General features: G+C 43.9%; 1 pseudogene; it reads left to right on the forward strand.

Annotated features, from left to right (window-relative positions):
* The window catches only part of LOC103605145, a 10,287-nt pseudogene extending 4,507 nt beyond the window's left edge, over positions 1–5,780 (forward strand).
* Positions 5,781–24,650: the final 18,870 nt, after the last annotated feature.

Genomic DNA, 24,650 nt, shown 5'->3' on the forward strand with positions numbered 1-24,650 from the left:
AGTGAGTGGGAACTGGTCTGTATGTGGGATCCGAACCCTCCGCGGGAGTGCCACCGTGCTCTCAAGCGGCGCACTGCAGCAGTGTGCCACCAGGCCGGCCCCAAATGTATTACTTTTTTTGAGGTCATTGACAAAGCCCCTAGAATAGACTGCATTCCTTCCAGCTCACCTGGACCAGGAAAGTGTGAGAGGCTGAGAATGTCTCTAGTCACATTGTTCTTTTCTCTTGCGTCTCTGAAGAGTTTCGTTGTGTTGTTTGTTAATGGTTATTAAATACATGCCTCAGGCATTTTTAACTTCCTATTGAATGAAACAAACAAGCTGAAAACCTTGGTGGCATTCACGTTGTGTTAAGTTTGCAGGCCAGCAGTATGTGAGAGCCGTGGAGGCGTGGCAGCTTCCACCTAGATTTCGGAAGATGTATGAAAAAGCCTGGGGACTTTAGGCGGAGACCTCCTGCAGGGGTGGAGACGCCACGGAGGTCATCTACAGAGCAATGTGAAGCAGAAAAGTGGGGTCAGAGCCCCCCACAGGGAACCCCCACTGAGGAAATGTCTAGTCGAGCCAGGATGGCGGGACTGCCACCAGGAGCCCAGAACCATTGGGCTGCTGGCAACATGCAGTGCCAGCCTGGAAAAGCTGCAGGCACCAGAGTAGCTCAATGGGCTGCACTTGGCAGAGCTGTAGGAGCGAGGTTGCCTAACGCTTAAGGGGTCCAGGTGTCCCAGTGTGCTTAATGCCACTGTATCTTGGAAGTAGATAAACTTGTGTTTGACTCTTTAAAGGTTCATGGCTGAAAGGAGTTTTGCCTTTAGTCTCAGGTGAGACTTTGGACTTTTGAGTTGATGCTGCAACAAGCTACAGATTTTTGGGACTGGGATGGAATGTGTAATATGTGAATGTAAGGGTCGTCTATCCTCACTAAGGGAACATTGTGGAAGATTCTAAACGTGTAGTTTATACAGCAAGGGACCCTGAAGGGGTGGATTGTTGGGAAAACAGAATAATTTAATCAGGCCCCCTTGCCTGCCTGTCTGGTTGGGGGTGGCGTGGCGCATTCTTTGTGGGCAGGTTGTGTGTGTGGGTGGAGTTAGTGCACATGCGCAATGCCACGACTTGGCTGGCATCTGCCTTGGGAGTCCACCCACACGCCATACTCTTGAACCTACAGCTTCCAAGGACCTGTTTGCCGGTAACCTAGCTCATGGACTTCCGTGTGAGGGGTCTGGTGACCCAGCCCGGTGTGTGAAGGGTTTGTAACCAGTCTGTGAATCGGCTTGAGGGGTCTGTGAGCTCCAGACCCAGCCCTAGCTGGGCAATTGGCCCAGTCGGCAGGATTATGGGCAGATAAAAGAGCCCAACACCTGTATTTCCCTGAAATTAACAAGTTCTGTTTTGGTCATGAGAAATAAAATAAGAAAAAAATTATAAATTAAAAAAATCCCTCCTGACTTGCTCATGACTCGCTCATTTCCAGCATGAGGCAGGGAAGGATAGAAGCCTTCCAGAGCCTGAGCCAAGCTCCTAATTGTAGCTGCTCACCCCCACCTCCATCCAGCCCTCCAAAAGCCACAACGAATGGCCCACAAGAGGGGAAGAGCGTGCCCCTCACACCAGGGGCCAGAATCTCTGGGAAGGGGGGATTGTCTCTGTGTCTCCCTGATTCAGTAATAGACCTTTCAATATGTAAAGTAAGGACAGGGAAAAATTGTGTACGAGAGACGCGGGGTTAACGACTTTCTAAGTGTGGAAAATTTTTCCCCAAAGTGTTTCCAAATATAGAAAGTTCACATAATAAATGATGAGGACTCATGGACCTTGGTGGCAGCAGCAGCAGGGGTCAGAACGAGGAAGGAGAAATTTCCAGTTCCCCAGGCCCCACATCCCACACTGTCCTCTGTTGTGCTACCAACAATTGAATATTTGTACCTGCCCAGGGGCTCTCTAGATAAATAATCGAAGTGGGAAATCAAATGTATTACTTTTTTTTTTTTTCGTGTCCGGCAACGGATCGCAACCCTCAGTGTCGCGCCGAACCGGACCGGGACGGCAACGGGATCGCAACCCTCGGCGTCACGCCTGCACCTCGCTCAGCCAGTGAGTGGGAACTGGTCTGTATGTGGGATCCGAACCCTCCGCGGGAGTGCCACCGTGCTCCCAAGCGGCGCACTGCAGCAGTGTGCCACCGGGCCGGCCCCAAATGTATTACTTTTTTTGAGGTCATTGACAAAGCCCCTAGAATAGACTGCATTCCTGCCAGCTCACCTGGACCAGGAAAGTGTGAGAGGCTGAGAATGTCTCTAGTCACATTGTTCTTTTCTCTTGCGTCTCTGAAGAGCTTCGTTGTGTTGTTTGTTAATGGTTATTAAATACATGCCTCAGGCATTTTTAACTTCCTATTGAATGAAACAAACGAACTAAAACTGCCCCTGATTCTCTGCTGACTTGTGATATTATCAAAATAAATATTTGGTCTTGTCTCCTGACACACAACTCCTGAAGTCCCTAGAATCTCCAAAGTGCCATCTTTTCATATGCTAATGAGCCGACTGATGGCTGACAGTCCCTAGGTGGCTTCAGGACGTAAGCTTTGTAATATCCTTTATAAAAATGGGTAAACGAGTTTCCCTGCTTCAGTGAGCTGCTCAGCAAATCAGCAAACCTGAGGAGGGCGTTGTGGAGACCTCAATTTACAGACAGGCAGAAGCACAGGTGAGATGACCTGTAGCTTGAAACTGGCATCCGAAGTAGCGGGGGGTGGGGGGTGGGGTGAAGTCTTGGGGACTGAGCCCTCAACCTATGGGATCCGACACTATCTCCAAGTAGACAGTGTCGGAATTGAAGTGGAGGACACCCAACTGGTGTCTGCTGAGCAATTGCTGGCTTGTTTGCTGGTGGGGAGAAATCCCCACACATTTGGTCGCAGAAGTTTGTCTTCTATGCTAATCGGCTGTGAGAGCAGAGGAAAAACAGTGTGTGTGTGTGTGTGTGTGTGTGTGTGTGTGTGTGTGTGTGTGTGTGTGTGTGTGTGTTTTCCACTTGCTTATGACTACCTTTACCAAAATTAAGTCCTGTAACTCAGGTTGCTGCCTAAACCAAAGGCTATTCCAGCCTTCCCTGTTGAACCATCTTTAGCTCCTTGACAGCTGTGAGCTCCTCTTCCCCATGGGTGGAGGAAGCCAGCAGGGGTGCAGGAGATGGCAGGGTTGTGGAAACCTGCATCTCTTTAATGCTTCCCAAACCTTTCTTCCTTGAAGTAAGGAGGGGCCTGGCCTTGACACAGAAAAGATACTCAAGGACATATCAACAATCCCCAACCCAATGAAAATTATGAGCTAATGTCGCTAGGATTACAGCTGCCCAAACAGGTCTATTCTAATTCTGGCTGGTCCCCAGAGAATGAGGGGCTCCTCAGAGGCTCCCAACATATCGCCTCAAAAATCTTCAAAGAGGTGCCAAAGGAACCCTGGGCCTTAATTGGGCCTCCATAACAATGGCAAGATTTGGGGGCCTGGACAGATCCCTTGTCAGAGAATCAGAGATGCAAGGAGTATGTTGGGGGTGGGCTAGTGACTGTGGTGTCTGGGGGTCCCACTCTGCCAGCCCCTCCACTCATTTTATGAATAGGGTAGCACTCATCTCCTGAGAGACTACCAAGGTGACCTGGGCACATGTTTTGACTCAGAAAGTCCTAGAAGAGTAGAGGAAAAGGTCATTACGTTATTTTAAACTCAAACTTGATACTTGGATATATTAATGGCCTGGCATACATGAGTTGAGAAATAACTCCCCACCCCACTTGCCAAAGATCAGACCTCACCCGCACATTAGTCTGAGGTCTGGGCTCTACATTTTTGGGCATCCAAAGAGATCCCAAGAAGGGGAAAAAACGATAAGAAAAGAAAGAATGGAAATTATGCCTATGCCAAAGGCTTAAATGTGTTGTGATTCCTAAGCTTGGGAAGAAAAAAAGCCACAGGATGATGAAAATCTCTGTCTGAGTAAAAGAAGTTTGGTTATATGAAGGGTGCCAATCTGTTTTCTATCTTCAGCTGTTTAAGTGATTTTATTGCCAGTCTCCCTGAGGCTCTATCTTGGACAGTGTAGGTAGACATCCAACAAGGACATCATCTAAGGAAAGACCCTGAGAGTTCAGTTCTGGAAAGGGAAGCTGAGGAACAGATTCACCACCCCATGACCCATGCAAGCGAGGGCCTGTTAGGTTTCAGTGGTACATTCTGAGCCTACCTGGTGATGGGGTATCAGGGTTCCACTCTAGAGAGGAAGCCTGACAGACATGCCGGCTAAGAGAAAAATAAGGAACTACTCAATCTTCAGGTTGATTAAATATTGAATAAAGGCTACAAAAGAGAGAGCGGGGTTTCCTTCCTTGGAGAGTGCGAGAATGCTAGCCACCTTCTTTGTTTAAGGATCCTCTCACCTGCAGATGGTGGGCTGTACCAGATCTCCTCTAAAAGGTCCACCTACTTTTTTGTGTCTATGGTGTATTAGAACTTTGAGGACAGAAATCCAACTTTGGCTAGCTTGGGCAAAGGGACAAATGTTCAAGGCTCATGTAACCAATCACCAAAGGGACAGAGTGACATTGGTCTGGGGACACCTGCCACCAGCCCTCTATCTCCCCTCTCCCTGTCTCTGCATGATGGCTTCTGATTTTTGTTTTTATTTGCACACAACAGAAAACAAAGCCTCTGAGAGACCTGCCTTTACGTTTCACCCTTCACCATTAAGGAGGAACTGCCTCTCTTTCCTTAGTTCCAAGCCAAACATTCCTGAGAAGGGCTAAGGCGAGCGCGTACCTCTGAGGGCAGGCAGCCAGGGCCCTAGCTGGGACCATGCGGTCGGAGGGGAGGAAGAGGCAGATCCAGGAAAAAGGACTGAGCAGACACCGCTGTAAACGTCCCTCATGGCACTGCACAAGATGCCAAGTTCTAAGTCTGTGCGAGGTGGGTCACGGAGCTGGGGGAGAAACGAGAAAGAGAGAAATAGAAAGGATGTGGGCGTAGGGGTGGGGCAGGGCTGGGGAAGGGTGGGGAAAGGGGTCATTCTGTAGCAAAAGCAAGCTAATTGAAAGGACATTTAGTTCTACTCTTGAACAAAGATGCCTCAGGCCATATACATTTCTTGCCAATTTCCTTTCAACCTTAACTAATAACTTTTCCTCTTTAAATTCTGTCTGAGCTAGTTGGCAGAGGGTAATAACATTTTCTGTTTATTTGTGCTTGCTATAGCTGGAAAGATTCCTATGAAGTTTTTTTGCCCTCATCATCTTGTTTGTAATTTCTACCCAACACGAGCCCTTTCTTAAAAGGCTACCTGAGCTAACTCCAGCCCTGCAGAGCTTGGGATCCATTCTGGCTGCTCCCAGATGCCCCACATGGCTTTGCACAGCCTCTGTTGCACTGTTACCTACAAGGGCCACAGGGGCAGGAGGGAGGACACCCGGACACCTGGAAGCCAGGAAATAGAATTTGGAAGTGTTCCTACCCCTTTCACTTCCTGGAAAAGTTTGAAGAGGATTGGTGTTAATTCTTTCTTAAATGTTTGGACTCAGTGACCTTTGAGGATGTGCTGTGAGTTTTACTCAGGAGGAATGGGGTTTGCTGGATCCTTCCCAGAAGAATCTCTACAGAGATGTGATGTAGGAAACCTTCAGGAATCTGGCCTCTATAGGAAAAGAAAGAGAAGATCAGAACATTAAAGATCAGTACAAAAATCCCAAAACAAATCGAAGAAGTTACGTTGTAGAGAGTCAGTGAAAGTGCAGAACATACTCAATGTGGAGAAACCTTCCATTAGGTTCCAGATTGAATGAACAAGAAAACTCCTCCTGGAGTAAAACCAGGTGAAAGCAGTGTGTGTGAAGAAGTCTTCATGTGTCATTCTTCCCTTAACAGGCATGTCAGGGCTCGTACTGGTCACAAACTGTATGACTCTCAGGAATATGGAGAGAATCTAGGTAAATGTAAGGAATGAGGGAAAACCTTCAGTTGACACCACTCTTTTTGAATACATGAAAGGACTCACACTGGAGAGAAACTCTAGGATTGTAAGGAATGTGGCAAAGACTTTAGTGGTTCTAGGGCCCTTCGATATCAACAAAGGGCTCATGCTGGAGGGAAGCCCTATGAATGTAAGGAATGTGGGAAAGCATTCATTTGTCTCACAAGCATCTGAAGACACATGATAACACACTGGAGATGGGCCTTATAAATGTAAGGTGTGTGGGAAAATCTCTGGTGCTGTCAGTGCATTTCAAAGGCATGAAAGAACGCGCACTGGAGAGAAACCCTAAATAAAAAATGAGATAAAGCTTTTATTATCACACAACCTTTCTAGCACACCTGAATACGCATTGAGGCGAGAACCCATGTAAACGTTACGTGTGTGGGGAAGCCTTTAGTCGTGCCAGTTCAAGTCAAAGCCATAAAAGAACACACAGAGGAGAAACTTCTCGAATATAAGCACATGCAAAAGTCTTCAGTCAGCCCGTATGTAAGAATGCACACTGTCTTTAAAACCTCGTAAATGTGAAAAATACAAAAAAGTTTTTAGTTTTAACAAATACTTTTAAAGTCACATGAAGACTCCTAATGCGGAGAAATCCTATAAATATAAGTAATGTGAAGAGCCTGATGCAAAGTAATGCATGTAGATGGCTCCAGAAAACACACAGCCTGAAGGAAGTGTTCTAAAACTTATACATATTGTCTTTATCAGTGGCTTCTTCTTAAGGTAGATGTGTGGACTGTGGATTTCTTATTCTTACACTTAAAAAAACATTGAGCTGATGATTCTGTAAGCACTGCTTGGACATGAGATTCTGGGACTTGAGACTTCTCATTACTTTGGGACACAGGTGTTTGTGGGGTGTCTATTTAACATCATCCGAGGATTTTAAGCTAACTTTCATATTTGGCATTATTGTTTTCATGTTGCAGAGTTTAAGTGACACAATGTCATATGTCACATGACACGGAGTTCCTCCTATTTTGAGAAAAGGTTATGGTCATCTGCATAGGGCTTGCCCATCCTGGGTTCTTCCCGTGACGACAGTGATATCCATGCAGGTCTGCTGTGGTTTCCCAGTTGGAACACCAAACCAGCTATGAGTGTTTGGAGATCAGTTATCCAAGGAAGAATTAAGGTGAGTGGCAGATAGTGGTTATCATTTCGAGTAATGTCTTAATTTAGTGAAAATGAAGTATATTTGATATCCTCACAGTAAGAAATTTTTAATGTCTTTTTAGAAGAGGAGCAGTTGGAAACTTTGTGTTTCAGTGATCCACAAAGCCCACGTCCATTTTGCTGTTCACAGGTGTCTATGCTATATGTTTAGACTTTAGCACATTATGAAGGGGGGTGGGGGAAGTAACAGCTTTGCATTTTATTAAAGAACAAAGGAAATCCAAAAAATAAAAATAAACAAACAGCTACCTGGGCAATGTGAGATGTAGGAACATTTGTCAGTAGTCGTTACATCTTTGTACCTGGTGGACTACATCTTCCAGCTGTGAACTCTAGCTGTGAGTGTGATGGAAGCAAACTTGCAGTTGAAGGTGGACATAGCAACAGGGTCTTAGCTTTCCAGAATGGGTCGCCAGCCTGACAGTGGTGGTAACAAGGACGTGCGGTGGAGATGATCGGGAATTTAGAGCCAGAAAGACAAGGATATGAATCCAGGCTGTAAATGAGTTAAGGACTGTAATGGAGGCTGTGGTATACCACCCAGATCCCTCTGCTTCACCACGGCATTCATTCTCCCCAGCTGCCAGGGTATTGACCGCTGATCACTCAAAGCGGAGTCTCTTCCTGGGCATTGCCATGGCTGAGGGACCTTCCTCACCCAAGACTGGCCTGGCCTGATCCAGGAGTTCAAAGGTCCAGCCATCAGTTCAGGGCAGTTCTACAGGTATCCCAGCTCCAGTGCTTCTGAGGAATCTGCTGTGGCCTTTGCTGTGACTGTGCCAGTGATCAACCTCTCCCTCTGCCCCATCCTGTTTCCTTGCTCCCTAATGGATGTTGTTTCAGAGAGCACTCCCAGTAAACTTCTCACATGCAAAAGTCCATCTCAGCTTCTCAGACTGATATTTGCTGTATAGGACTTTTTCCATTTTCTCAGCTGGATTAAAGCCAAGGTATGTATTGAGCAGGTGCTTAGTACATTACTGTAATGCTTTAAAAAAACAATCCATGACCCACATAGTTCATTCCCAGAGTTAAGCTACAATTAATAAAATATAGCCTACAACTAGAATAATTTTGAAATAACTCAATTCCTTTACTTATTCTATTAGGAACAAGACTCTTGGTTGTAAGATTTGTTTAAGAAAAGGAAAAATTTATCTATGTATACGTATGATTGGTAGAGGAAGGTTCATGAACCTGTAAGGTCCAGGTGTAGATTTTTGTGCACATCTGGAGCCAGTGGATATCAGCTGCTGCTGGAGTCATGTGGAGGCTTGACTGGGACACCAGTACATCTGGGTCCTTTTCCCTCTCCATGTGGTGTCCGTGCCTCTTCTTCCTCTTGTGGTCTCTCCAGCAACCTGGCTAGACTTCTTGTATGCTAGCTCAGGACTCCTGAAAGTGCAGTGGTCACTGCCACGCAATGACATGCAGTTTCCTATTGTGTGCCAGGCCATCTCAATGTTTGGCTCATAAATCCCAGAGTGTTACTTCTAACATCTTCTGAATTAGGATTGTCCAAAGAAACAGGACTAATAGAATGTGTGTATAAAGATATTTATAATAAGGAATTGGCTGACACAATTATGAAGGCTGAGAAATCCCAAGATCTGCAGCTGAGACCCAGGAGAGACAATGCTGTAGTTCCAATCTGAACCCATGGGCCTGAGAACCAGGAGGGCCAATTATGTAATTTACAGATTGAAAGTCAGCAGGCTTGAGACCCAAAAAGAGCCAGTGTTTCAGCTGAAGTCCAAAGGCAGGGAAAGACCAATGTCCGAGTTCAAGCACTCAGGCAGGAGTTCCCTCCTATTCAGCCTTTTTGTTCTATTCTGGTTTTCACATCTTCCATTGATTAAATCAAATCATGTGCCAGAACAGCTAGGCAGAAGACCAGTATGGAAAGAGAAGACTAGAACTACGTTATAAACTTATTAAACTTAATATGCATCTATAGAACACTCCACTTAACAGCAGCAGAATACATTCTTCTCAAGTACACATGGAACATTCTCCAGGATAAATCATATGCTAGGCCATAAAACCAGCGTCAATAAGTTTAGAAGAATTGAAATCATAAAAAGTATGTTTTCCAACCACAATGGAATGAATTAGAAATTAATAACAGAAAGAAATTTGGGAAATTCACAAATATGTGGAAATTAAACAACACACTCCTAAATAACCAATGGGTCAAATGTGTCCCCCCAAAAGTTCATGTATTGGAAACTTGATCTCCATCATAATACTAAAGTGGTGGGAAATTCAATTATAGTATTTGAAAGGAAGGGCCTTTGAGAGGTGACTGGATCATGAGAACTGTGCCCTTATGAATAGATTAATCCATTTACAAAGTAATAAGTTATCATGGGCATGGTTCTGACGGTTTACAAGGGCAGCAAGTGAGAAGTTTAGCTCTCTTGCTCAGTGCATTCTCGCCATGTGATACCCTGAGCTGCTGTAGAGAAGCATCTCACCATATGGCCATCACCAGGAAGAAGTCCCTCACCAGATGCGTTCCCTGGACTTTAGACTTCCCAGCCTCCAAAACTGTAAGAAATAAATTTCGTTTCTTCATAAATTACAGTTTCAGGTATTCTGTGATAAGCGACAGAAAGCGGACTAATACAGGATCAAAAAGTAACCACAAAGAAAATAAGAAAATACTTGAGATAAATGAAAATGAAGATATAATATACCAAAACTATGGGCTACAGCTAAAACACTGCCTAGAGGGAAATATATAGCTGTAAACACCTATATTTAAAAAAGAAAAATCTCGAATCATTAACCTAATGTTCTACCTTAAGACACTGGAAAAAAAAGGGCAAATTAAACCTGAAACAAGCAGAAGAAAAAAATATGATTGAAATTAGAGTGGAAGTTAGTGAAATATAAAATAGAAGAACAAGAGAGAAAGAAAATCAACAAAATCAGAAGTTGGTTCTCTGAAAAGATCAATAAAATGGCCAAAACTTTATCTAAACTAACCAGGAAAAGAAGAGAGAACACTAAAATTAATAAAATCAGGAGTTAAACAGGGGATATTACTATCAACCTTACATAAATAAAAAGGATTATAAGGAAATTCTATGAACAACTGTATGCCAATAAATTAGATAACTTAGATGAAATGCAGAAATTCTTAGAAAGACATAAACTAATGAAACTGACTCAGTAGAAATAGAAAATCTGAATAGACCTATAACAAGTATAGTACAGAGATTGAGTTGTAATCATCATCATCATCTCTCCAAGCTTAGATGGCTTCCCTGGTGAATTCTATGGAATGTTTAAAGAATAATACCAATTCTTCATAAACTCTTCGAAATCACAGGCCAGCCCTGTGGGACTATGCGTGAATGAGAATACCAGGTGTTTACTGGGTGTCATCTTTGGAGACCAGCTACCAAAGTCCACCCTGTGCAAAATCTGCTTGTAGAGAAAATAGAATAATTTAGTCAGGCTCCCTCAGCTCAGGTCTGGCTGGGGGTCCAGCAGCACATTTCTTGTAAACAAGTTGTGTGGTTGGAGTTAGTGCGCACGTATGCCAATGTATCTTTTTAGTTAATGGCTATTGTGTGTTCTGCAGTTTGAAAGCAGAGCTGGCCGGCAGAGAGCTGGTGTCTAGCAATAGAGCGTGTTTACTCTGCTGGCAGCTCCTCAGTTTCAGTTTTTCTTTGGACTTTGCCCGTAGCAGTTGAGTTTCTGTACTGCCTAGCTCCTAGATGTGTGTGTGCTGAATAAAGACGATTCCTTCTTCAACCAAGGCTCCAAGGACCTTTTTGCTGGTTACCTAGCTCATAGACCTGCCTGTGAAGGGTTTGTGAATGGGCTCGAGGTGTCTGTGAGCTCCAGACCCAGCCCTAGCTCTACAATTGGCGTCGTCGGCAGGATTACACTACACTGCTTATAGACAAAAATCAGACAATGTTTGTTATGTAGCTGGCTGCTTCCTGAAACTGCATTGGCTGGATGTTTTCCATGTTCAGGCTTTCAATCTTGGTAAATACAAAAGTACTTTGAAGAAGTAACACACTAAACTTTTATCAGTCATTTACATCTTTGTAAAGTCATCTTTATGATCTTTAATGATATGATAGAGGGATGTAATCTTTAATGATATGATAGAGGAAGGAGATATTTCAAAGCCCTGGGACTCAAGGTGGGAAGAAAGGAATTTTACTGAAGGATGGGTGGGGCAGGCTGGATGGCAAGATGAGATTCAGAAACTTTTTTCACTTTTTAAGTTTCCATAGAGCCAGGCCTGCTTAAGTCCTTCATAGATAATAATAGCCAAGTGTCTCTCCTTGAGGGGGTCTTTAATAGGAATCTCAGCCTGAGAAAAAGCCATGATACCGTAACTGCACAGTTTGGACAGGTATCAGCAGGAAGGGAATGGGTTTGGGGGCATCAGAGCCTTCCTAGAGCCCACCAAATTACCAATTTGTTCTGCAGTGTGCTCTGTTGACAGCCTCTAATGGACACTCAAGCTACACATATTAGAACAAAGATTCTATCCTTTTCCTTAGTGATCATGCTTCTTTTAGAGACTGGAGGACATAGTCTTTGGAAACTGCTTTATAAATATTGACATCATAGTTATTTTGACCTTAGTCACCCAAAGCTACCAGCAATGACAGAAGAGCCAAAGGGTTCAGTGCCATTGGCCAGTCTGATCATTTTTCTTCTGATTTCAGAAGGCAACTGATTCCTTAAGTGTGTGGGGAATGGAAACCACAAAAAAGAGACATTGCTTTTCTCTTATGCAGAAGTCTCTCATTTGAGCCCCATATTTCAGTTCTTACCTGTACCTAGCATAACCTTTGGAATGAAATGTTTCATTCAATCAATTAGTGCTTTTGAGTGGCTTACTTAACTCCATTTTTCTGCAAACATTCAGTTAGCTAATTCTATTAGCAAAGGCTGTTGATGATCTAAGAAAAAATGAGGGAGTTCATCTCTGGCAAAGATTTCTAATTTGCGTTGGTGGCGGTTACCGCACCCAAGGTCTCCAACTTAATTGGAAACAGTGGAATGTAATTTAGTTGTGGCTGTTTCTGTAGCTGTTAATTTAGCTGATTTGAATTCCATCAAGGCTTTAATGGAAACAATTTCACACTAATTAGGCAGAATCTGCATTTGCTAGTAGCTGGTTACAGGTGAGATGTGCTGGTTTCTTCACCCATGGAAGCCTCTTATAGCAAATTCGGTAAGGGCACCGGCCGCAGCTCTGGGTACATTTGCATCTAGAAACAGATCTTTGAAACTGATGGCGTTTATAATCAAAACCAGAATCTGTTCAGTGACACACACTAAAACTGCTTGAGTTTTGTTTTTCTAGTTGAATTTCCAATGACAAAATATCGAAGGCGTTTTGTTTATTGGCTATTCCCAGGAGATGTGCTGCTAAGAGAACATTAAAGTTTTACAACATCGTCTAAAAAGAGAAGTTAGCATCTTAAAAGATAAAGCGAATACTTTCTACTTCATTGTTTTATTAGACTTTAGTGATTTTGAAAATCTGATATTTTTGTCTGCTAACTCTTGCACACTGACTATGGCTTTTCTAAGTTTTCACAGGACTGTTCAAACTGATCAGGTAGCCCCATGTTCCAAAATATTTACCAGGCACAGATAATGATCCATCTCATTCGGTCATTTCCCAAGGCCAGGGACAGACCTGAGCCCCAGCTATCACTGCTTTACGCAGTTCTAAAATCTCCTTCTCCCCTTGCATAGGTAACTCTATGCCACCCAGCCCCCAAACAAAAAATGTAGTTAATTTTAAGCCACAAAATCAAACTTGGCAAATTTAGCCAAAATGGGAGAACTCTCTGATTGCATTTCTCGCATCTTTGTGACCCCTCTCACAGGTGAATGTGATAGCTTTTCTTCCTGCGTTGGTAAGAGCTCACTCCACTGCTGTAAATTGCCTGGGTTTTCAGTGGCAGCTTAGATGTTGGCAGAGCTTTAATCAGTCTGGGAAATGGAGTCTTCAGTCAGCGCGTTCACTGTGGAGGTCTGATGGGAGTGTGTGTGACTGCATGGCAGCAAAAGGATTGCACCAGCCACGTGTGGAAATCGCCGCATTACTTCCCAGTCACGTCACGTGGTCTCCTTAAGGGTAGGAAATTCTCTTCTTAAATCCTGCTTTCATCAGGCCCTTAATCTTAAACCGCAGGCTTGTCTCATCTCAAGATTCATTGTTTAGCTTACAAAGAAGGAAGACATGAGAATGAACACATCACTATACTGAGGAAAAATAATTTGTTCTCATTCACTCATTATTCGACAACCATTTATTGAATGTCTATTCAGGGATCAGATAGTCTAGATTTTCTAAGATAACCCCATTTAGAGATATTTTGATATTTACCATAAAGGCAAAGTATTAAGTCTGTGTTAAATATGGTTTCAATAGTTGAGGTTCCAATAAATACATGAATTAGGAAAACAGGAGAGGGGGGATTATGTGCTTCAAGCTTGGAATTTGATTATGTGTGTTAGCATCTTTGTTCCGAGCAAAGAAAAATAAGGCATGATTCCTGCTTTAAACGTTGTTGGGAAAATAGAATAATTATCAGCCCCCCTCGCCTTAGGTCCAGTTGGGGGTGGTGCGGGATATTCTTTGTAAATAAGTTGTGTGTGGGTGGAGTTCGTGTGCGTGCGCATGCGCTGCACCACCACTTGGCTGGCGTTTTACTGCCTTGGGTGTCCACCATGTGTAGCCATGCTCTCAAACCTACAGCTCCAAGGACTGTTTTGGCCAGTTACCTAGCTCATAGACCTGCATGTGAGGGGTCTGGGGACCCAGCCTGGCATGTGAAGGGTTTGTGACCCAGTCTGGACAACGGGCTTGAGGGGTCTGTGAGCTCCAGACCCAGCCCTAGCTCTACAAATATGTTCACTGTAGCAGGGGATGGGGGCATGTGTACCAATAACTATAACAGAAGGTGGAAAGGGACAGTGTTATAAGGACGAAAACACTGGCAGTTCATGGAAGGAGATTTTTTTGTCATTTTATTTTTTTAATTTCTTTTTTATTGTGATAAAATATATATAACATAAGGGTTGCCATGTTAAGCATTTTTAAACATACAGTTGTGTGGAATTAATTGTAATTGGAATTACATTCACAATGCTCTGTCACCACCATCGCTATCTATTTCCAAAACTTTTATGTCGTCCTAAACATTAACTCTGTACACATCAAGCAATAACTTCTCATTATTCCTTCCCTGCAGTTTCTGGTAAACTCTAGTCTAACTCTGTCTCTGAAAAATTTTTTTCTTTTTAATTTATTTTTTCTTAATTGACCCATGACAATTGTATGTATTTATGGAGTACAGTGTGATTTGGGGGTACATGTATACAGTGTGCAATGATCACATCAAGGTATTGAGCATATCCATCACCTCAAACATTTGATACCTTTTTGTGTTGGGAACATTCAATATCCTCTCAACCGGCTACTTGAATTTATACAGTAATTTGTTGCTGGCTGTAGTCTCCCCATATTGCTATAGAACACTAGATCTTATTCTTCCCATCTCTCTACAATTTTGTACCCATTGACCACCCTCTGCCCATCCCCCCATCTTACCAGTTTCTAATAACCACTATTCTACTCCTTATTTCTGTGAGATCAACTGTTTTAGCTTCCACATGAGTGAGGACATGTGGTATTTCTTTCTGTGCCTGGCTTATTTCACTTAATGGAATTTTTTACAAGCTCATCCCTGTTGCTGCGAATAGCAGCATTTCATTCTTTCTTATGGGTGAGTACTACTCCATTGCATGTACATACAGCACATTTTCTTTATCCAGTCATCTGTTTATGAACATTTAGGTTGGCTCCAAATCTTGCCTGTTGTGAATAGAGCCCCGATAAACATGGAGTGCAGGTATTTCTTTGACATGTTGATTTCCTTTCCTTTGGGTAAATACTGCAGTGGATTGAATGGCCCATCAAAATCATTAAAGTTCAATCCCCACCGTGACTGTTAAGAGGGTGGGAAATCCTATTATGATAATTTAAAGGTGGGGCCTGGAAGAGGTGATTAGATTCTGAAGACCATGCCCTAATGAGTGGATTAATAATGGTGATCATGGGCTTGGTTCTGAGGGCTGTAAAAGGAGAGGAAGTGAGGATCTCTCTCTCTCTCTGCTTCCACCATCTTGCAGTGTGATACCCTGTGTCACTGAAGCCACCACCAAGGAAGACCCTCACCAGATGGGTTCCTTGGACTTGGACTTCTCAGCCTCTGAAACTGTAAGCAATATTGTTTTTCATAAATTACCCAGTTTCATGCATTTCTGTTATAAGCGACAGAAATGGACTAATACCTATACCCCGTAGTGGGATTGTGGATCATGTGGTAGTGAGATAGGAGGTGCTCAGTCTCCCTGGGGTCAGGTTTCAGGCCACTCCCCTGGGTCTCAAACCACTCCTCTAGAATTCACATCCCACCTCTGAGTCTTAAGCTATGGTGATCTGTAGCACCCATTTCTGGCATCGGCATGTGGAAATTGAGACTACAGGGGGAAGATTTATGTAATCTTGGTAGCCAATCATGCCTGGTGAAAAGGAGTTTATCCCTTGAATGATCTCCTACTGGAAGTGCTAGAGAGCATAGAATATATTTGATGCATGTGAATGTAATTTAACCAATGAATATACTCCAAAAGAGACCAACTGAGCATGTACAACACTAAGTTATGTAATTGGGAACCACCCCCTTAGTTGAATATTCATTATAGAGCATGAATATGCATTAGATAGCAAAACTATAAAAGTGGAATCCTGGTAGAAGGTAGGGCTCACACTCTAGAGCCAGCCTGCACTTCGCCTGAAATGGGTATTTCTTTCTTTTTGTATTGAACTTGCCTTTAGAAGGCTGCTGTTCACTCTAGAGTCACCCTGCAGTTTGTCTGTGAATGTCTATTTCTTACTTTTGTATTAAATTTGGTGTGGGCTTTGCTCAGTCTCTGGAGCTATGCTGCACACTCTGTGAAGTCTGTACCTCTTGTTTGTTACGTTCAACCTGTTCTCACTGTCCGCTGTGACTCTGCTCTTGAATTCTTTCCTGTGGTGGAGTCAAGAACCTGCTCAGAGGACGGGGTGGGTTGAGGTCAGTTGTCAGGCCTCCCAGACCCTCTCCTCTGGTATCAATAGTTCTATGTGTAGTTGTTTGAGAAACTTCTGTGCTGTTTTCCATGATGGCAGTACTAATTTACATCCCTACCAACAATGTGTAAGAGTTCCCCTTTCTCCGCATCCTTGCCAGCATTTGCTCTTCTCTGTCTTTTTGATAATAGCCAGTTTAACAGGGGTGAGATGATGTATCAGTGTGGTTCTGATTTGCATTTCCCTGATGATTGAACATTTTTTTATATACCTGTTGGCTATTTGCATGTCTTATTTTGAGAAATGTCTACTCACTTTTTAATCAGATTATTTGGGGTTTTTTTACTATTAAGTTGACTGAATTCCTTGTATATTCTAGATATTAATCCCTTGTCAGGTGTATAGTTTGCAAATGTTTTCTTCCATTCTGTAGGTTGTCTTTTCGCTATGGTGTTTCCTTTGCTGAGCAGAAGCTTTTTAGTTTGATATAATCCTATTTGTTTATTTTTGTTGTTGTTGTTGCCTGTGCTTTTGAGGTCTTATTCATAAAATCTATGACAAGTCCTATGTCTTGAAGCATTTCCCCTGTGTTTTCTTTTTTTCTCTTTTTTTTTTTGTGACCGGTAAGGGGATCACAACCCTTCCTTGGCTTGGTGTCGCCCGCACCGCGCTCAGCCAGTGAGCGCACCGGCCATCCCTATATAGGATCTGAACCCGCGGCGGGAGCGCTACTGTGCTCCCAGCACCGCACTCTCCTGATTGAGCCACGGGGTCGGCCCCCCCTGTGTTTTCTTCTAAAAGTTTTAGTTTTGGGTCTGACACTTAAGGCTCTAGTCCATTTTGAGTTGACTTTTTTATATGGTCGGAGGCAGGAATCTAGTTTCATTCTGCATATGGATCTCCAGTTTTCCTAGCATCATTTATTGAAGAGACTGTCCATTCCCCAATGCATGTTCTTGGCTCCTTTGTTGAAAATCAATTGGCTAGGGGTACGTGGATTTATTTCTGGATTCCCTATTCTCTTCCATTGGTCTGTGTGTCTGTTTTTTGTGACAGTACCATGATGTTTTGATTACTATAGATTTGTAGTATATTTTGAAGTCAGGGAGTGTGACACTTCCTGCTTTGTTCTTTTTGCTTAGGATTGCTTCAGCTATTCAGGGACTTTTGTTGTTCTGTATAAATTTTTGGATTTCTATTTCTATTTCTGTGAAGGATGGCACTGGTAATTTGATGGGGATTGCATTGAATCTGTAGATTGCTTTGGGTAATATAGTCATTTTGACAATATTGATTCTTCCAATCCATGAACATGTGATGTCTTTCCATTTTTTCTGTGACTTTTATTTATTTTATCAGTGTTTTATAGTTTTCCCTGTAGAGATCTTTTACCTCCTTGGTTAAATTTATTCCTAGGTATTTTATTTATTTTTGTCACTATTTTAAATTGAATTGCTTTCTTGATTTCTTTTTCTGATAGGTCATTGTTAGTGTATAGAAATGTTACTGACTTTTGTAGGTTGGTTTTGTATCCTCTGACTTTACTGAATTTGTTTATCAGGTCTAGGAGTTTTTTGGTGGGGGCTTTAGTTTTTCTCTGTATAAACTCATGTCATCTGCAAACAGGGACAATTTGACCTCTTCCTTTTGAATGAGGATGCCCTTTATTTCTTTCTCTTGCCTACCTGCTCTGGCTAAGATTTCCACTACTATATTGAATAAAAGTGGTGAGAGTGGGCATCCTTGTCTTGTTCCAGTTCCGTCCAGTATGATGTTAGCTGTGCGTTTGTCATACATAGGCTTTTTTGTATTAAGATACTTTCCTTCTATACCTAATTTGTTGAGAGTTTTTGTCATAAAGGGATATTTAATTTTATCAAATGCTTTTTTGTATCTTTCAAGATGATCATATGTTTTTTTCTCTCATTCTGTTGATGTGATGTACAATGTTTATTGAATTGTGTATGTTGAACTGTCCCTTATCTCTGGGATAAATCTCACTTGATCATGGTGTATAATCTTTTTGACATGCTGTTGGATTTCTTATCAGCCTTGTCTGGTGGTGGTGAATTCCCTTAATTTTTGCTTGTCTGTAAAAGATCTTATTCTCCTTCATTCTGAAGGATAGCTTTACTGGGTATAATATTCTTAGCTGGACTTTTTTTTCTTTTAGAACTTTGAATATATTATCCCATTCTCTCCTGGCTTTAGGGTTTCTGTTGAGAAGTCTGCTGTTAGTCTAATGGAGATTCCTATGCAAATGACTTGATGCTTTTCCCTTGCGGATTTTACAATTCTCTCTTTGTTCTTAACTTTTGACAGTTTGACTATAGTGTGTCTTGGAGAGGACTTTTTGGTATGAATCTTTTTGGGGAATTTTAAGCTTCCTGGAGTTGAATGTTCATATCTTGCCCAAGACTAGGGAAGTCTTCAGCTATTACTTCATTAAGTATGTTTTCAATATCTTTTTTGTTTTCTTCTCCTTCTGGAATGCCCATAACTTTAATATTTGTTTGCTTAATAGTATCCCATAAATCTTGTAGGTTTTGTTCATTCATTTTTATTCTTTTATTATTATTGTTGGCATTATTAGTGCCTTCCTGGGTTATTTCAAAACAGCTGCCTTCAGGATCATAAAATTCTTTCTTCTGTGTGATATAGTCTGTTGTTGAGACTCTTGGATATATTTTTTATTTCATTTAATAAATTTTTCAATTTTAAGATTTCCATTAGAGTTTTTAAATGATATCAATCTCTCTCTTAAATTTCTCATTCAGGTCATGAATTATTTTTCTGATTTTGTTGAATTGTTTGTTTGTGTTCTCTTGTATCTCAGTGAGTTTCCTTAAGTTTATTAATTTGAATTCCTTTTCAAATAAGTTGGCAATTTCCAATTCTTTGGGATCAATTACTTGAGCAATATTGTGTTTCTCTGGTGGTGTCATGTTTTCTTGTTTTTTCCATGTTTCTTGTTTCCCTACATTGATACCTGTTCATCTGGTAGAACAGTTACTTCTTTGAGTTTTCTAGAGTGGCTTGCGTGGGAAAGGACTTTCACCTGCAGATGCATCCTAGGGAATTGATTAGGTAGAGTACTATTGCTTTGTTCTGGATGGATGGGTGCAGTAATGTATACTTTGTTTAGTTTCTTCAGCTGTAATCTAATTTTTCTGTGTCTGTGAGTGACTCATAGCCTCTGCTTGGGAGGCTTGTGGTGATGATGGCACAGCTCTCCCAGGGGTGGGCTCACTGGATTGGTCCTCAGGCCAGGGGTATATATGTGTACACTGTGGATTAGTCATCTTGGGAGCTGGCTCACTGGGGGTTGGGTTGCTGGATTCATTCTCAGGCTGGGAATGTGGGTATGTTCCATGTCAGGGTCTCTGTGTCTGGTTTGCCAGTTGCAGGGTCACTGTGCTGATTCTCTGACCAGGGGTGAGCTCACCAGGGGCACATCAGCCAGGTTTTTTCTCACTTGAATGTGTGTGCATGTCATGGGTCAAAGACTCAGGGATGGGTCTGCCAGGGGATATGACAGCTGGGCTGTTTCTCTGAGCTGGGGTCATGGGCACACTTGGGATCAGTTAGCCGGGTGTGGGTCTGCTGGGGGCCAGTCCACCGTGCCATTTCTCAGGACCTAATGCAAGATCATGCATTCCTCAGCAGTTTGAAAATGGGTTTGCCAAGGGTGGGGCTATTGGCTGCTTCTTGGGTGGTGGGCAGGGCTGCTGGGTTGGCCTGCAGAAAGGGAGCCTAGCCAGCTCCTCCTCAGGAGGTGGGCAAGGCCTCAAGGTGGGCTACAGAGAGGGGCTAGCTGCTTTTTGGGCAGTGGGTGAGGCCTCTATGCAGAACTGCCAAGAGCGAAACTACCTGGCTGCTTCTCCAGGAGGGCATGGATACACTTTATTTTCATTGGCACAGGGGCATGTTCATCAGGGTAGGGACCCATATGCTATTTTTCTGGGTTGGGTGCTGGGGTGCACAGAACTCAGCCAACTTATGGGGTAGGGTGGGTAGGGGGAGGTCTTCCAGAGGCAGATCTCCCTGTCTGATCTCTGGCCAGGGATCTGGGGATACATCAATTCATCAGGCCTAGATTGGCTTCCTAGATGTGCAGAGCTGGGGTCACAGCTGCTCACGAGCCCAGGCTTCAAGCTGCTGGGATCAGGATGTTGTAGCCCTCATGTGAGTGTGTTGGGTTGATGGCTCAGCTTTAAAGCTAGGGAAGCACAGTGGCTATTGGCCCCAAGGGCAGGGCATGCTCCTGCAGTGGCTCTGGTTTCAAGATGGTGCTGTACTGCATAGTGGCTATCTTGGGTCATGAGGGTGGGGGGTGTAGAGTGGGTAGTGCACAGTATGTGCTCCTGTTCTAGGGTGATGCAGTGTATGTTTTCTAGGCATCTCCCCACACTTGGCTCCACACTTGCAAGAGCCATGGAATCCTCCTGCAGTAGGAACTTCAGACCTCTGTGGTGAGGATGGGGATTGGTGTGGGCCCTCATCCTACATTTCTCCCGGAGGGGAAAGTCCCTCCTGTGCTGATGCTGGTGGTGGAGATTTGGCAGTGGAGTCCATATGCCTTTCCTCTTTATGCTGCCATCTTGGGCTTTTGGGCTCCACAAGAATCTCTCCAGTCTCCTGTTGCACTCCTGAGCTCTTCCACAGATGCTCCCATCAATATTTAGCTTTCTGTTAGTTGTTCTGTGGGAGGAACTCTTCCCAGGCACCTCTAGTCTGCCATCTTGCCCTGCCTCCTTTTATGGAAGGAGATGACCTTGAGCTGGAAAGGCCCCCAGAGGAAATATTTTAGCCATTGCTGAAGGTCACAATAGCTTTGCAATAGGAGAAGTGTGTGGTTGGGTGTTGACAGGCAAAATGTGTCAGCAAAAATCTGCAGAGAAGGATATTGGTATTCAGGTCACATGAGGAGAGTACAATGAGATGAAAGGGGAATGACAAGTTGATCAATACATGTCAGATCAAGGAGACTGGACATCATTTTGTAGGCAATGGTGGTGGGGGGATGGGAGGGGAAATCTGAATGTTTTTAAGGTTGGGGGGCATGATTAGAGAGGCTACGTATTAGTCTGTTTCTGTTTCTTATAACAGAATATCTGAAACTTGGTAGTTTATAAGGGAATGAAATTTATTTCTTACAGTTTCAGAGGCTGGAAAGTCCAAGGTCCAGAGAACACATCTGGTGAGGGCCTTCCTCTGGGTGAGAACTCTCAACAGGGCCCTGTGGTGACCATGGTGTCACATGGTGAGAATGTGCTGATCAAGTGATCATGTGCCTTCTTTATAAAGCCATCAGAACCATACCCATTTTCCGTGAATGAATTAATCCATTCATGAGGGCACAGTCCTCACAATCTAATCACCTCTTAAAGACCCCATCTTTCAACTACCATAATTTCCCCAGATCTTAGTGCTGTTAAAATGGGCATCAAGCTTCAATGAGTTTGGGGGGGATATTCAATCCAAAGCAGGTTAATATGACAGTCACGAGTAGAACAGGGGCAGAGAGGGAAGATATGGGGAGGACAAGAGGAATGCAGGGAACTTGGGTACTGACCTTCCATGGTGCTCAGGAAATGGTCAGGGCCCCTGTGCAGGAGGCAGACCACTGGCAGTGGAAATCTGTGGCCACCGGAGGTTCTGGCATCTGACAAAATGCATATATGGTATCAGTCTGGCAAAACACTCTGGCTAGGAAAAGGGGACCCTGTGTGATTTAGAGTAATGCTTCTTAATCTTTCATATGTGCACAAACTTCTTGGGGATCTCGTAAAAGTGTGGATTCTAAATCTGTAGGTCTGGGCAGGGCCTGAGATTCTGCATTTCCAACAAGCTTCCAGGTGAAGCCTATGTTGCTGGTCCAGGGACCACACTGAATAGCAAGTAGCTAGAACTACTCATATTTGCTAATTTTAGGCAGTGATTTATAACAGCTGAAAAATCTATGAGAAAGTGACCCAATTATTTCTAAGTGTTTTAACGTTAAATCTCATTCTAAATGTGGCAGGAAGCCAGCATGTAGTTAAACTTGTGTTTGCTTTTTAGATTTCAACTTGACCCATGAAAACTGTGGCCCTTTCCCAGGAGGATGAGTGAACACCCTTTCTGAGTGTGGAAGTTGTAAGCAATCCCTAAGACAATCTGCTTCCCTCAGTGCAGAGGATGCCAGACAGGGGAAGCGGATCCCTCCATTGTTACAGAAGCCTCCCTTCTATATTTGAGGGTTTCAAGGAGCAGCTTCAGGACCCTACAGAAGTCAAGGAAGGAAGGATACATGTCCAGAGGTAGTAGGTCCTCCAGACCATCTTGGCCTATTCTCTGGAGTCTGCAGCCTGGGTAGGCTGGGGATGACCTTGAGGTGTCATGGTGGGTTGATGACGAAATGGTAGCAGGAAAGCAGCAATGCCACATTTGGGGTGGGCACTCACAGGCTGCTGGCCCCCTGTCTTTGGAGCAGCTCTTCTTGGTTCTGAGGAGGGCTGCCAGCTTGTTCTCTGTCTCTCTCTGAGGCCCTTCATTTCTGGGGAGACCAGCTGTGACTTCATGCTGCCCTCCTGGCAGCAGAGCCCTGTGGCTCTTGTGTGAGTCAGGATGCCTGGCTGTGAGCTTCTTCCTGGAGCTGGACTAGGAGATGCATATGCTCACTCACACATTTTGAGTTGTTATTTGTAAATGTAGGATAACTGTTTGTCCCTCTTCATCACCTTAGGTCACAACCTAAGTCACATTTCTCTTAATGGTCAACTTAGTAGGGTTTGAACTGCCATCCACCTATTTTGGTCATTTTCGGTCATCCTTTCTTCCTCTCCTGGGACAGCCATCCCATGCTGCTTACTTGCATAATTTGACCCTGGTCCTCATGAACTCCCCCCTGAAGTCAGATCTCCAGCTGGACCCAAGGAGCCTGGAGAAGGACTAGGTACTGTCCTGGGCAGTGGAACTTGAGGCCGCCATGCCTAGCCCATGTCCAGTGTTGAGCAGCCAAAGCATCATCCAGGTTTCAGCACCCACAGGCCCAGAAACTGGAGAGTCAGTCTCACTGTAACATGGGACTTCTGCCAAAGCTCATGGCTTTGCAGTGTGGCTGCAAGGCTCTCACTGGGCAGCAGCAGCTTCCCAGAGTGGGGGTGGAAAGGGACAGTAGATGGCTCCTCTTCCAGGCCTGGGCCTCAGTGCTGTTGCAGCTGTTTGGTCATTAATGTTCAAGCCCAGTCGCACTGCACAGAGACCCACCAGTTCATCCCCAGATGATTGAGGCCCTGGCATTAGAACTGGGGTCCAGTTACCTGTATGGCTTCCCTCTCTTGCACTGAGTTCCTACTGGTTAGAGGTTCCTTGGTGTCATTTTTACCCATCAATCAGGACCTGGGCCTAAGCAGTCATCCATTATTCTAATAACTAGAGGTGTTTAAGTGTGGAGGGAGGTGCTGGACTTGAACAGCAAGGGTTCAAATCCCAGCTCTGCCAGATAGTTACATGGTCTGCTGATCGAGGGCATGCGATTTGGGGCCAGCCTGATTGGGGTCTACATTCCAAATCCTCGCCTTCTCGCTGGGAGACCTCGGGCAGGTCACACAATCACTGAGCCTGGGTTTCCTCAGCTGTGACGCAGAGATGATGACACTCCCCCAATAGGATGGGTGAGAATTGAGTTATGGACTGTGTGGCAAGCTCCTCACACTGTGTGTGGCACACGGGAAGCATCCAGTAAATATTAGCTATAACCACGAAATAATGCTCATTTAATAGGCAGGGAGTTGGGGTTTTATTAGAAACAAAGTAGGTACCTCTGCTTCTCAGTCCCCCATCCCTCTGGGAAGCCGGACCACGAGCTCGTAAATGCCGAGCATGGCGTCCACCTGGTGGCCACATCCCCAAATCGCTCATCAAAAAACCTGGAGGAAATGAAAAGGCTTGTAATTTATAAACCAAAGCTTCTCATGGGGGCCAGGGGAGGAGAGGGGAGGGTGAGCACACACTCTGGGGTCTTCGTGGGGGCCGCACAGGCAGCTTAAAAACAAAGCAGCACTTTGTCCTGTGGCTTTGCTTTGCTTTTTGTAATAATATTTAATTAATTTGAAATTTCAAAAAACATTAAGGAAAAGTGTGAGATATTTACATCTACTGAAAAAGGGAACATGGGCTGAAAGACTGAGAAGCCACCTAGAATCTATAAAATACAGCAAAGCTCACAGGAATGTGACAGGCACAGCGGGTCATCAGGCTCAGCACCTTCTGCCTGCCCTGCCAAGCGCCCACCCGTTCCCAAGGTGGCAGTGGACACCGTAGCCCA

Source organism: Galeopterus variegatus, unplaced genomic scaffold (assembly GCF_000696425.1).
Source record: "Galeopterus variegatus unplaced genomic scaffold, G_variegatus-3.0.2 Scaffold5618, whole genome shotgun sequence".
NCBI classification, from domain to species: domain Eukaryota; kingdom Metazoa; phylum Chordata; class Mammalia; order Dermoptera; family Cynocephalidae; genus Galeopterus; species Galeopterus variegatus.